Consider the following 15915-nt stretch of genomic DNA (forward strand, 5'->3'; position numbering starts at 1 on the left):
GAGTGGTGTTGGGACAGAAGGTTGATAAGAAACATCACGTTATTTGCTACGCTTCGAAGACCCTCAATCCGATTCAGTGAAGCTACACGACAACAGAAAATGAGTTTTTAGCTGTTGTATTTGCTCTTGAAAAATTTTACTTTTATATTGTTGGATCTGAAGTAGTTTTTTTCTCCTGATCATGCAGCTTTACGCTATCTTATGTCTAAGAAAGAGTCTAACTCCAGATTGTTGAGGTGGATTCTTCTCCTTTAGGAGTTTTACCTGAAGCTTCAATGTAGAAAGAGATGTGAGAATGCCATTGTTGATCACTTGAGCAGGCTTGTAGCTAATGGTGGTTGTCTCAGTTCTAATGGAGACTTCTCTGACCATACATTGATGCAGGCAGACGGTATTTCTATGACTCCCTAGTATGCTGATCTTGTTAATTATTTGACCACTGGTGAGTTCCATGATGGAATGAACAATCATAGACGAGATAAAATAAAAAATGGGTCAAAGTATTATGTCTAGGCGGAGTAATTAGAAGGTGTGTCCCTAATGACGAGTAATTTTCTATTTTAGAATTTTATCATAAGCATGCATGTGGTGGACACTTTAGTCCCAAAAGAACTGCTAAAAAAGTCTTAGATTCTGGTTTATATTGGGATACTTTATTTAGGGATGCATATTTTCTTTGTAAGACTTATGAACGTTGTCAAAAGTCAGGAGATTTGTCTCGTAGGAATGAAATGTCACGAGTCCCTATTATTTTCTATGAGATATTTGACGTATGTAGGATAAATTTTATGGGACCATTTCCTTCATCTTATGGGTTTAAGTATATTTTGTTGGCAGTGGACTATGTTTCCAAATGGGTGGAAGCAAAGGCCACTATTACTGATGATGCTAAAGTTCTTAAAGTCTATCATTTTATGCAGATTTGACTTCCCTAAGGCAACCATCAACAACAAAGGATCACATTTCTACAATCGAGTAATTGCTTCCTTGTTGAAAAAAATATGGTGTACAACATCGTATTTCCACCTCGTACCACCCTCAGACGAATAGGTAGGTGGAGGTGTCTAACAAGGAGGTGAAGACTATTTTGGAAAAAAGTGGTCAATCTAGGAAGGAAAGATTGAAGCCTTTGACTTGACGATGCTTTGTGGGCTTGCAGAACGACCTTCAAGACTCCTATTGGGATCTCTCCCTACAAGATGGTCTATGGAAAGGCTTTCCATCTTCTATTTGAGATTTAGCATAAGGCATATTGGGCAGTAAGGAAATGCAATTGGGGTTCTGAGGTAGCTGGGGAAGCCAGACTTTTACAACTTCAGGAATTGGAAGAGCTCAGGTTAGAATCATTTAAAAATTCTTTGATCTACAAACAATGGAAAAAAGATTTCCATGACAAGATGCTCATGCAAGAAGAGTTTCAGGTAGGGCAAAAAGTTCTTTTATATAACTCTTTTTTGAAATTTATGCCTGGAAAACTTCGATCAAAGTGGCTTGGGCCATTTGGTGTTGCTCACGTTTACCCTTAAGGTGCAATAGATATTATTAATCTTGAGATAAGGAAAATTTTGTAAGTGAACGGGCACAAATTGAAGTTTTCCACGATGGCGAGTCTTTAGATTACTTTGACATTGCCTACCGATTGGACTCACCGATTTACATCTGATAATGAGCCATCACGGTCGAGCAACCGACCCTAAAAATTTGCGCTTCGTGGATGCAACTAGGTTTTAATTTTACTTCCTTTCATAGATTATATTTTAATTATGTAATTTTTCTTTTATCATTGAACCTAATTCGTTCTATTCTTCTTGAATTTCTAGGATTGTTGGTGGAGACGAGTTAATTCGAGTCTCCTATATCCTTCCTTCACTATGTTGTTCAGGGAAGTTTTCTGATCCCTCATGCTTTATTTTTCATCTCATTTGGGGACAATGTGTGCTTTAATAGTTGGGGGTGGGGTGTTTGGATTTTTTTGGACTATGTTTGCTTGATTGTGGTTTGTTTTGCTGTTTTGTTCCTTGCTATGACTAGTCTATGACGCACTCAGATGAATTGTTCTTGCATGGGAATAGGTCGGATGAAAGGATTCACGATTGTCACAGCGTTTTTGAAAATTTTGCTTAATTTTTTTTGTTCATACATCTACAAGCTCTTTGCATATCTATCTTAACCGTATTTGCTTACTTATAATTGAATTATGAGACTATAAGTTTGTTGTAACTCCGAAAGACGTTGGTGATAGATATTAGTCCTTCTACGGTTCAATTTAGTAATGCATGCCTTGTGATGTAGTCAATTGATATCACAATTTACGCTAAAAAAATTGGAAAAGAAAAAAAAAAGGAAAGAAAAAGAAAAAATAGGGGTTTACTCCTCTTTTTCACGGATATGATTAACCTGGGGCGGCCATGACACCAGTGGTTGCCCTCTGAGCTAAAGTACTCCAGAGGAATGAGTAAGCTTAGGCATTTTTGAAAGGAAATTGGCCCGTAGATAGATGTCTTCCATATAACCTGTGTGGACAAGCCAAAACGCAAATCGCCTTTCTAGATTAAGTTTCCCCTTCATTTAAAAAAAAGGAGAAGAGAGAAAAGAAAAGCACATGATAAAAGGCGATGATTGAATAGATTTTGACCACTCCAATTTAATGTCATTGCCACTTTGAACTTAGGAAACCTAATTCCAGATCTTTCGAGCCAATGTAGGGAGAAAACAAACTAAGGATTCATAAGGCCATTCTGGGCTTGCTCTTGCTCAAAATAAATAACTTTGTGTTTGTACATGCATGACAAAGCTTTTAACGAAATTTCAAACTTGCCTTGAAATGGCGGAATGCTTTTTGAATTCCTAATCGATTGTGCGTATGATTCTAGTTGACTTTTGAGGCTTGAGTAGGGAACATTATGGTTTGACAAATTGGTTATTTATGTGTGATTTCTTGTTCTACCTTGCTCGAGGATGATCAAGAGTTAAGTTGGGGGTGGTTGATAGCACCAAAAATGTGCTATCGTCCTCTATTTAATTTAGGACAGTTAAGCTATTTAATGTGGTTAAATTGATGATTTTGTAGGATTCGAGTGTACATGAGGCTGAATGAAGCATTCGAGACGAAAAGACGTTAAAATAGCCAAGTAAGGAGCTAAATTGTACAAATGGAGAAAAAGAACCAAGAAAATTGAAGATTCTGTCAGCCGGAGCGTTGCAACGCTCGAATTAAGCGTTGTGCAACACTATAAGGCAATAGCTACTCATTCTGTGAAGAACAGGGAAACGGTGCAATGCTACGATCTTGAGGCGAAAGCGCTGGAGACAGGGAAATATATGATCGAAATGCTGCGACGACTGCTTTAAATAAGTTGTTAAACCGAGCATTTAAAAAAAAGACCGCCAATCAGACCTGACTCGATTTTTTCCTTTCTTTTGAACAAAATACTGAATTTTCCTACCCTTTGAACACCATGGAACTTGAGAATACAATTTATAAGATGATTTATGAATAAAGGATAAGTACATAGATTGGGTTTTGTAGTTTATTTCCATTCCATTTCGTTCTTGAGACTTTTCTTTGTAATATGTTGAGACTTTTATGTTCTATATGAAATTTATCTTAAGTTATTTATTCAATTTTCTTACATGGGGTAATCTAACAAATTGGCTATGTTTGTACGATTGTTTGTTTGATTAGCCTTAAATGCTAATCATTAGATAGTTATCACCTAGAAGTAAGGGTTAAATAAAGTTTGTGAAGTTAAATTGGGATTTCATTTAATAAGCATTACTTTCAAACCTAGATAAATTTCGCTCAAATAATTGATTAGATGATGGAAATCAATTGTTTGGCTTAGCGCTGCCTTTAATCTTAATGCCTGTTGATTTGTTGTTTAGTTGAGGATTCTCGCTTTTCTTCGAATTAACCCTCTTTTACGGACTATCAGTTAGGATTCTAAACGAGTAGGCTAAGTTTAATTGAAATTTCTCACATGAGCTTTTGAATAAATTTATGATAGATTTGAAAAAGGAATGGAATAAACTAGAATGACTCAAGCTAATATTTTGTTCGATTGATTATTTTTACTCATTTAATCTCACTCCGTGCGTTTCAATCTTCATGCAATTTGCATTTACAATTTTCACAAAATCCCCTGTGGTTACATCCTATAAGCTTCAAATTTGATAAATCTAAATCGGCTCTCTGTGGGATCGACGCTGTACTTCCCTTGTTATATTTAGTAAGTCACGAAATTTAATTTGGGAGCAATACGACTTTGCGAACGGTTCAAACCATAACGCACCACTTACAGAAAGCGAAACAACTTTTAAGGTAGGGACCGGGAAAATTTTTCAGCTAAAATAGTGGGAAATATGAAGTTATTTATTGGTGATAAATACATTTTACTAGAAAATCTGTCTTATATTCCTTCTATGAAAAGAAATTTAATATCTATCTCATGTTTCCTTGAATAAAATTACAAAGTCTGTTTTGAAAGTAATGACGTGTTTATTATTTTGAAAGGTATTAAAATATGTTCTGCAAATTTAAAAAATAACTTATACGAGTTAAAACCAACTGAGGTAAAAGATGTTTTAAATATAGAGATGTTTAGAACAGCTGAAACTCAAAAGAAGAAACGAAATATTTCTCCAAATGCCTATCTTTGGTACTTAAGATTATGACACATTAATCTCAATAGGATTGGGAGACTAGTTAGAAGTGGACTTCTAAATCAGTTATAAGATAACTCTTTAGCTCAATGTGAATCTTGTCTTGAGGGTAAGATGACCAAAATATCTTTTATAGGAAAAGGTCTTAGAGCCAAAGAATCCTTAGAATTGGTACATTCAAACCTTTGCGGTTCGATAAATATTAAAACAAGAGGAGAGTATGAATATTTCATCAGCTTTATATATGATTATTCAAGATATGATTATATTTACTTAACGTATCATAAGTTTGAAACACTTGATAAGTTCAAGGATTATAAGGCAGAGGTGAAGAACCAATTACGTAAAAAGATTAAAATACTTCGATCAGATTAAGGTAGTAAGTGAAGGAAATCAAACACAAGGATCTCTATGAGCAGCAGAAGGGGTCGTTCCAAATTCCATTCGAATTGAATACAAACAGTTGTCTTTAACAAAAACTAACAGGTCATGATATACAGAAATTACAGCATCCTATACAATGATACAAGAGATAGAGGATGGCGTACCTTTAAAGAACGATTCTTCAGGAATCCCTCGATCATTCTAAAATGCGTCCAAAACCAGCACTCGAATGCAACGAAGAGCCCAACAAAAACACGAACAACGAACACAGCTCCTCGAACCCAATTGAGTTCCACTCGATTAACGAACTAAGTAAAGACACTACCACAAGTGTTACCTTAGTATTCTCGGTGTGAGAATCCAGAAGTTGTAGGCTTTGTATGATCTTGGCTTCAAGAAGAGATTGGAGGTATGTGATCGAGTAGACGATCGAGCAAATGGGAGATAAGACACTGTCTATCGCATAGACGATGGGCTCGATTGTTTAGTAAATGCAAGCCTATTGCATAGACTTTGCTATTTAATCGTGTAGCAACGATCAACTGAATGACTATCGTATAGTCAACTCTACACGATCGTTTAGTATCTGTCAACGCTATCGCTTAATGTAACTCTTTCACTTGATAACTTTTTTCGTGAGTTTTTTTTCGAATGAGGCAACTTCTAAATTTAGAAAAAAAAATTTCTTTCATCTCACGGTTTCCATAAAACTTCCAATAACCTCCCACTCAAACGGTTATTAGAGAAAAAGAATTAATTATCATATAATTAATATATTATAAATAAATATGATAACCAACTTATCATATTATATTTATAACCTATAGTTTTAATATTTCATCTCATGAAACATGTAAACCATAGTTCTTTTTTTATTTTATGGTACTTAATGTAAATCACATTTACATTAATTCCTCCAATTAATGTATATCATACATCACCCCAGTTATATTATATATAATTGAATTTTTTCTTATTAATTTGAACACTTCAAACTAACATCAAAATTTGATTCTCCATTTGAACCCATTGAGTTACCAATGGGACCTTATGGATTTGTAGCTTGAAGCTCCAACGGTATGTGAATAACTAACTAAACTCTTTAGTCACGAGATCCATTATCCATTAACTGTCGGGCACTCACTAAAGACCAGTAGCTGCACTATTCTCACTACAGATTTATTTCTGTGTCCATATTAACCAATCAGCAGTACGATAGCCCTTCAAAAATCGTTCGTAAGTATAGTTGGGCCAATATACCATTTTACCCTGTAGTTACATCTAACTCCTTAAGTACCACTGATTCCTCTAATGAACCTAAGTCATCTCTTCCAAAGAGAGGGTGTGGCCACTATGTTTAAGATCTGGAATCAACCCTTAATGGAGCAATCTATTTATTTACCCATGCCTCAGGGAAGGAGTGAATTCCATCTTGTGTAACCGAGTTCCTAACTCCCCAATCAAAAAAATCCCCAAAAAGGTAGGCTTGTTGAGTTGGCAATCTAGCTACTCTCACTCATACTAATCAAAGGACCGCCCTCATAGGCGGGAGTTCCCAAAACAGTCAAGATTAAGGCCATGTCATCTATGGTTGTTTTAGTGAGATGTTAGTCTCAATTATCAACGACGTTCTATAAAGAGACTAATCATCTCGTGGTCCGGTCTTATACAAACTCTTTGTATATGACACCTCTGCTTGCATGTCTCCATAGGAATGGTCAGGATCAGACCATCTGTAGTAGTTTACAACACTTGTAAACTTTTACAAAGTAGGTCGTATCCGTAATGTCACAAGGATAAGGTATCCCTCATTTATCCTTATACTACAGACCATTTAGGTTATTACTTAAGGCATGATCCACTTGTATGTCTCACATACATGCTTAAATTTACATACAATAAGCACAGATCTTAGTTTATTGGATATGAATAAATGAAAATAAAATAACTCTTATTTATTAATAACAATGTGTGTACAATATTTACAAACTACGAGACTCCGAGAGAATTAGGACACCAATCCTAATAGTGAGTTTATGGACTTAAAATTTCAAGACTATTTTATAGAACATGAAAGGTCTCAACTCAAAGTACCTAGCACACCACAACAAAATGGTGTAGCAGAAAGGAGAAATAGAACCCTATTGGACATGATTCGTTCAATGATGAGTTTTGCTTAGTTGCCTAGTTCTTTTTAGGGTCATACAGTAGAGACTACAGTGTATATTTTGAACATGGTTCCCTAAAAAACATTTTCAGAAACACCATATGAGTTATGGAGAGTTTACGTCCTCTCTGGGATTTTAGGATGGCCATCACATGTGTTGGTTCAGAACCCAAAGAAATTGGAACACCATTCAAAAGTATGTCTATTTATAGGCGATAAAGAGACAAAAGGTGATTATTTTTACGATCCTCGGGAAGATAAAGTATTTGTATAAAAAAAAATGCAACATTCGTAGAGGAAGACCACATTAAAAATCATAAATGTTGAAGTAAGCTAGTATTGAGTGAGATGTCTAGAGAAACTTCAGATAAATCAACAAAAGTTGTTGATGAAGCTGGTATTTCAACAAGAGTAGTTGATGAAACTGGCACTTCACATCATTCTCAAGAGATGGAAATTTTCATAGAATCAGAAAAACTACAGTTTTGTTGACAATTTTCTTGTTAACGTCAGCTAGAAATTCTACGTTAAGAGATGGCTTGTTATGAAATTCCAAATGAAGGATTTGGGAGAAGTATAGTATGTTCTTGGGATCCAAATAGTTCGAAATCACAAGAACAGGACACTGGTATCATCCCAGGCATCTTATATTGATAAGATGTTGTTCATATATAAAATGCAAAATTCTAAGAAAGGTATGTTACCTTTCAGCCATGGAATTCATTTGTCTAAGGAACGATGTCCAAATACACGTCAAGAAGTTGAGTAAATAAAAAGAATTCCTTAGGCAACAGTATTCGGGAGCTTGATGTACGCTATGTTGTGTACACGTCCCGACATATGCTATACAGTTGGAATTGTTAGTAGATATCAGTCCAATCCTTGATATGATCATTGGATTACGTTAAAAATATCATCAAATATCTTTAGAGAACGAGGGATTATATGCTCATATATGGTGTAAAGAATCTGATCCTTACTGGATATACTAATTTTGACTTTCAGACAGATATCAATTCAAGGAAATCAACTTCGGGTCACATATTCACTCTGAATGGAGGAGTTATAGTATGAAGGAGCATAAAGTAAAGTTGTATTGCTGACTTCACCATGGAGACTGAGTATGTACCTGCTTGTGAAGCAGCCAAAGAAGTAGTACTAAAAAATTTCCTAATTTATTTGGAAGTTGTTCTAAATATGCACCTGCCGATCACCCTGTATTGTGATAATAGTGGAGGAGTTGCGAACTCAAAGGAATCGAGGAGACAAAAATGCAAAAAACATATTTAGTGAAAGTACCATCTCATCAGGGAGATAGTACACAGATGAGATTTGATAATTACGAAAATAGTCTCTAAAGATAACCTTGCTGATCCATTTAGAAGGCCTTCTTGGCTAAAGTGTCCGAGGGTCACCTAGTAAGACTTGGACTATGAGCTTCATAAATCTAGAGCAAGTGGGAGAATGTCAAGGGTATAAAGTGATAGGATAAAAAAGCATAAAGTGAAAGCTAACAGAATCATTAAGCACTTTAATTACACTTAATATGAGTTACAAAAGCATGCTAAAAATAGTTTTAGAAAAATAGGGTTTCATGAAAGTATACCTTTGTAGAATCACTTCAAATCTTTGCTGAATTCCATGAAATTGATCTACAAATTTCTAATAGACCATCAAGAGGAACTTCTCTACTAATCTTTGCCTTGCATTGATTTGTGGAAACTCTAAATTGAGTTGAATTTGAAAGGGTTTGAGAGAGATTGAGAGTAAAAAAGATTTTTTTTTTCCAGAAATTTCACAAATTGCCAATTGCATGAACTTCTTCAATCTGAAAGATGAAGTATTTAACAAAATTAAATATGCAAGCACTCATACATTTAGCCAATTAGCACTAAGTGAGTGGACAATGTGTGAAAATGTGAAAAAATCTACTAACAATTCAAAAAATTGGAATAATTCCACTTACTAAATTAAAATTAAAATTATATTCAAATTAATTGAAATTAATTTAAATACTAAACTTAATTTCTAAAATTGAATTCATTAAATTTAAAATTAATTTTATTTAAATAAATTTAATTAATTGTTTAAATAATAATAATTTAATATAAAATATTAAATTAATAAAACATTTAATTCAAACATGAATCCTATTCATGTAATCAAAATTTAAATCAATACTTAAATATTTTAAACTCTCCAAATTACGTTTAATTTACATAAATTTATATGTAAATTATATCGAACATAATTATCCAAACCCTAAAATTGAATTTGAACATTTCAAATTCCCCTAATTTCAAATTTGAGTACTTTAAATTCGTTTAATTTTCTAATCCAAGGTGTAAAGTTTTATGAGCAAGCAGAGGGACCTTATGGACCTACAGATTATGAACTCCACTGATTTGAAATTAATTGGTTAAAGTCTTTAATCTGAGTTAATCAATATTCATTAACCACTAAGAAATACTACTATAGTTCGATGGTTGCACTCTTCTCACTATAGATATATTTCTGTCCACTTGACTTAACCATAATTAGTAAGTCGATCATTCAAAGGTCGTTTGTATTTACAACTGGGTCAAAATTATCGTTTTACCCCTGTAAATACATCTTGCTCCTCAAGTTCCCATTGATCCTTTATTGAACAATTGGTTTATAGTCCAACTAATGAACCATGTCCCTCTTAGCCATGAGAGGGCGAGGGCCCTTTGTTCAAGACCAGGAATCAATATTTAAGGGAACAATCTATCTGCTAATCCTAAAACAAGTAGGAGTGAATTCCATCTTGCAGGACTATGTCTCTAGGTATGTATCCGGTCTTATCCCCCAAATGGGAGGCTTGTTGAGCAATGCTGTTGATCTACTCTCACCTATGCAGATCAAAGGATAACCCCGAATAAACAGAAGTTCATAGTTAACTCAAGATTAAGATCGATTTACCTTAGGTCATCGAATTGAAATAGTCAGTTTTAACGGTAAATGGTACGTTATAAAGAAAAAAGTGACTATTTTTTGGTCCGATCTTATGCAAAATTCTTTTGTATAGGATGCCCCTACTCGAATGTCTCCACATGAACGATTTCAGGGTGACGTCGTTCATATCAGTATATAAAATAAGCCGCATCCATAGTGTCCCTTGGACGAGGTACCCTATCTCATCCATTTACTTATAGACTTTTTTGGCTATATACTATAACATGATCATCTTTTATGTCTCTATATAAAGTTACAGTATTCATACTATAACCATGGATTTGTTAATTGGATTTTTAATACAAAATGAAATTTCAATAACACTTTTATTGAATAAAAGCTTCAATAATAACTTTATTGATAAATATAATATATTTCCATGATTACGAACTACGAGTTTTAGGTTATTGCCAACAATCTCCTATTTAGACTAAAAACTCCAGTGAGTTACTAATATATACAAATATATGATGTTGAGAAAAGAGAAAACACAATAGACTAGGGCATTTATAAACCCTTGAAATTCTCCCAGTTGCCCTAGATTTATGAAGCTTGTAGTCTCAGTCTGACCAGGTGACCCTCGAACACTTTAGCCGTGAGGAGCTTTTTAAATGAATCAACAAGATTATCTTCATAGGCTATTCTCATGACTATCACGACTCCTCTGTCTACTATCTCCCAGATGAGATGGTACTTTCTTTTGATGTGTTTCTCGTGTATTTGGCTCCTCGGTTCCTTTGAGTTAGCAATTGCTCCACTTTTACCAGAATTCAGCGTGATCGACAGATGCATATTTGAAACCACTTCCAAATTTATTAGGAACTTTCTGAGCCTTACTGCTTCTTTAGCTGCTTCACATGTAGCTACATATTCAACCTCCATCATGGAATCAGCAATACAACCCTGTTTGAAGGTTCTTCACACTTTTGCACTTCTGTTAAGAGTAAATACTAATCTTGAAGTAGATTTCCTAGAATTTACATCAGTCTAAAAATCCAAATCAATGTATCTCGTTAGGATCAAATCCTTAGGAACATACATGAACATATAGTTCCATGTTCTCTGAAGATACTTGAGGATGTTCTTAAGAGCAATCCAATTGTTATATCCAGGATTGGACTGAAACTTGTTGATGATTCCAACTGCAAAGCATATGTTCGGACTTGTACACAACATAACATACATTAAGCTCCCGATTGTTGATGCATAAGAAATTCTGTTGATTTCCTCAAGTTCTTGAGGTGTCTTAGGACACTGTTCCTTAGACAATTGAATTTTGTGTCTAAAATGTAGCATACCCTTTTTGGACTTTTGCATGTTATCTTGACAATATCTTGTCAATATAAGATGCTTGAGATAGTGCTAGCGTTCTGTTCTTGTGACTCCGAACAATTTGGATTCTAAGAACAATTCTTATAGGAGTATATTAGCATGCAACGGAAGCAACAAAGATCAATAACATTCTAATTTATTAATTTTTGTTATAACTAAAGCATGCTCATACAATAATATGAGGGTTTGAAGAAATACCTTTATAGAACCTTTAGAAATCTTGATTCTCAGCTGCAAAATTTTTGAAAATCTTGTTGTGGACCACGTCAAGATCTTCCTCACTATTCTCTTGGAGCTTTAGATTGATTGTGGGACTCAAAATAAGCTTGAATGAAGGGAACTTGGAGAAGAACTCTCTGCAACAACCCACTTGAAGAATAACTTCTTCAACTTAAATTTTTAAGCAAAAACTCAACCAATGCATGCTTCAATTCCACTCCAATCTTCACTATTTATTACAGGATTCTCATGCAAAGAAGGTGGCTACATGAGATGTAGCTCATGCTTGGAGATTTGAAGCTTGAAAGAAGTGGATGTTGAGAGAGCTACTTCATGATAGTGGAGAAATCCCATTTCTCATATTTTTGTATTTTCCAATTATTCCAATGTCAATTTGATTTCAAAAATCCATTTTAATTTGAAAAATGAAAACTTTATTAATTTTACAAAATTAATTTCATAAATTAATTTTCTAATAACATTAATAAATAATTAATTCTAACTAATTTAATACCAAATATTAAATTAATTTTATACAAATTCCACGTTCATGAACTTAATATTTAAATCATATTTAAATATTAATTAATTCTCCAATTTTGTTTACTTCTTAAAATTAAACGTGTAATTACATCTCATATAATTACTAATTCTCTTAATTCAAATTTGAGCGTTTCAAATTAACTTATCACGCTACTCTAAAAATAATCCATTTACGAGCTACTAGGGGGACCTCGCGGACCTACAGATCATGGGCTCCAACGATCCGGATTAATTGACAAAACTCATTACACCGAATTAACCCCCATTCGTTAACTAATGAGTCACTCCAGTACTAAAGCCTATAGTTGCATTCCTCTCACTATAGATATATTATGTCCACTCGATATAACCATGATTAGTAAGTTAACCCTTCACAGGTTGTTCGCAATAACGGCTGGGTCAAATGTCTGTTTTATCCCTGAGATTACCTCTTGTTCCTTAAGTCCCACGATCCTCTAATGAACAATTGATTTGTGATCCAATCAACAAACTGAGTCTTTCTGGTCCAATGAGAGGGTTAGGCCCCTTGTTCAAGACCCAGAGTCAGCACTTAAGGGAATAACCTTTCTACTATCCCTAAAAGTGGGTAAGAGTAAATTCCATCTTGTACCCTATGTCTCCAACTATTTACCCGGTCTTACCTTTGAAATGAAGATTTATTGAGCCAACTTTCACATATGCAAATCTAAGGATAATCCCGAATAAAAAGGAGTTCATAGTTAGCTTATGATTAAGGTCAAGTTACCTAGGTCATCACTTTGAAATAGTAAGTCTTAAACAGTAAACAACGTTAGAAAGTTTGGGTGACTGATTTCGTGGTCCGATCTTGTACAAACCCATTTCACAAGACGTCCCCACTCCTCGTGTCATAACATGTACGAATTAGGAGATCGTTTGTAGCACTTTACAACTCTTTGTAACAACTACAGAGTAGGTCGTATCCAATAGTGTTACCAGAATAAGGCATCCAACCTCATTCATATACTATAGATCATTTTGACTATTTACTTGAACCTGATATACTTTTATGTCTCCACATAAAGTTCAAGTACTCATGTAATAGTCATGGGCCTTTTTAGTTTATTGAAATTCTAATAAGCTATACATATATTCAATAAAACTTATTGAATTTTCAGAATAAGTTTTATTGTTTACAAACCACGAGTTTTAGGACATGAAACCTAACAACTCCCACTTAGACTAAAATTCCAATGGTAACTTATATATCGAATATATAAAACTGAGTTTATGAGCTTTAGAGAGAAATACAATAAACTAGGGCATCACATACCCATGGTTTTAACTTTCGATATCCCATACCTGATATTTCTCCCACTTGCCCTAGGTTATGAACCTGGTATTCCTAGTCTTACTAGGCGATTTTCAAATACTTTAGCCGTGAGAATCATTGTAAATATGTTAGTGTACAATAGATTGATTAAACTATATGGGGAATGCATCTTGTTCTCAATAATGACCAGAAAGTCATACTTTTCTCCCACTACATTGAGGTACTCTCAATTCTTTGAGTAAGATGCATCTGACCTGTCTTAACAACTCTTGTTAACAATGTTAATTTGATAACTCTTTATTGATTTATGCAAGTTTTATGGAAACAAATAATACAAGGTGATCAGGAACAATATTCCAACAATGTTGAGAAATCAATTTAAGGTAATTAGAAAGTTTTTCACTAGATTTCATGTTCTATCAAATAGGTCTAGAAATCTTTAACTTTCTATACTTTAATCCAATCAAAGTATTTTGGTTTTATTTTACCTAACAAGTTTTATACACTTTGAACGTTTCAAATGTTCTAAACTTATCATTTAGGTTAAATAACTACTTGCCTTAATTGTTTGTAGTTTGTTTAAATATTTGGATATTTGTAAATGGCTTTTGGTTCTTTAACAGAAGTTGCTATAATATAGAACAAACATAATTTTCGAAAATGAACATTTCATTTACAACAAAATTATATACATTTTGTTCTTTACAAGATAACAAAAACAGGTAAAATTATCATCAGACAGCATTATCTCCCACTGGTTAAGTTGAGCAAGTGGTTTTTTGGAATTAGTTTTCCTGTTTTGCTTTCTTTACTCTCTTCTCAACAGGGTATTGAGGGTAGTTCCTCTTCAAGTGCCCTTCCTTGTTGCAGTGGAAACACTTTACTTTGTCTATAGCGTTGTTTTTGCCTTTCTTTCCAATGGGTTTCTTCTTCCCTTTCTCTTTGCTCTTCTTAGCAAGAATACTCTTACTCATTGAAGAGAAAGTAACATCAGGTTTTTGGGAGGACATTCCTCTCTTCTCAGCAGTAATAACGTTTACTTCTTATTCTAGTCCTTTAGTTCTCAACATAGTCTGGTAAGCCTGTAGCTCATTCAGTAGAGTAGTCAAGCTGTATTCAATTTTATTCATGAGCACGTTCGTGCAGAACTGCAGAAAACTCTTTAGAAGAGATTCTAGAATAAAACTGACTTGACGCCTCTTGTCAAACAATGTCGTTTACTTCCACCAGATTGAAATGGACCATCATGTCTAGGACATGTTCACGAACAGAGGCCCCTTCTTTCATGTGGCAGTTATAAACGTACTTTGTAGCATCATGCCTTAGGGAGAAGGACGGTTGCCCGAACATCCCTCGTAGAGATTCCATAATCTCTTTGGCAGTACCTATATCCTCATGTTTCTTCACCAAAACATCAGATATGCTGGCAAGGATATAAACACGGGCTTTATCATTCGCCCTGATCCATCTATCCTACGCATCCCGAATATTTTGATTTGCATTAGAGCTTGGAACGGGAGGACAATCCTCTATTAAGACGAACCGTAAATCGTCTATCATCAGTATAGTATTCAAATTTGATTTCCAGGTTGCATAATTATCCCCAATCAGTTTATCAGACGCCAACAATTGTACTAGTGAACTCGTCATTCTGAAATTCTAAACAAATTTTATAAGTGAATTGCTTTTAAATTCAATCAAGTTTTAGCAAAATAATAATATACCCAAGATTATTTTTGCAACGATACTATAGAAAGAAATTCTTGACTAAATGCTATCTCTAGAATATCTCATATTCCGATACTCATTTAGCTACCGTTTTTTGTCAGAAATTACTAACTCTTTAGTAATTCTGTAAGTGTAACCCTCTGTTTTTAGACCTCAAAAGTCTAATCCCAACGATGCACCCAAAGTTGGAAAGTCATAGTTGAAACCGACTTTAGAAATCCTATCCATTCTGGAGTTTGAGTTGTTCTGAATCCTATGTTAAAACCCTCCGTGGGGATAGCCATTGTTAAACGACTAGCAAGGCCGACTTAAAGACGACAAGCAGACACAACATAGGAATCTCACGGTTCAAACCAATAGAAGAGACCGTAGGATATGTTGACACATATCCTTCACCCACTTACTATGAACTACTTCCCCTATTCGCTTTGGTCTTGATCTATGATGAACACTTTTCCGTATGGAGGTCACTCCTAGGGTGACATGAAGTGCTGCAGGGATCTCACGATGGAATTATATAGGGACGTGAGAATTGAAATCAATATATCGTATATTTGATTTTTCATTGAATAACTTCCTCTCATTCGCCATGATCAATTCACGCAAAACACTT

Source organism: Benincasa hispida, chromosome 1 (assembly GCF_009727055.1).
Source record: "Benincasa hispida cultivar B227 chromosome 1, ASM972705v1, whole genome shotgun sequence".
Lineage (NCBI taxonomy): Eukaryota > Viridiplantae > Streptophyta > Magnoliopsida > Cucurbitales > Cucurbitaceae > Benincasa > Benincasa hispida.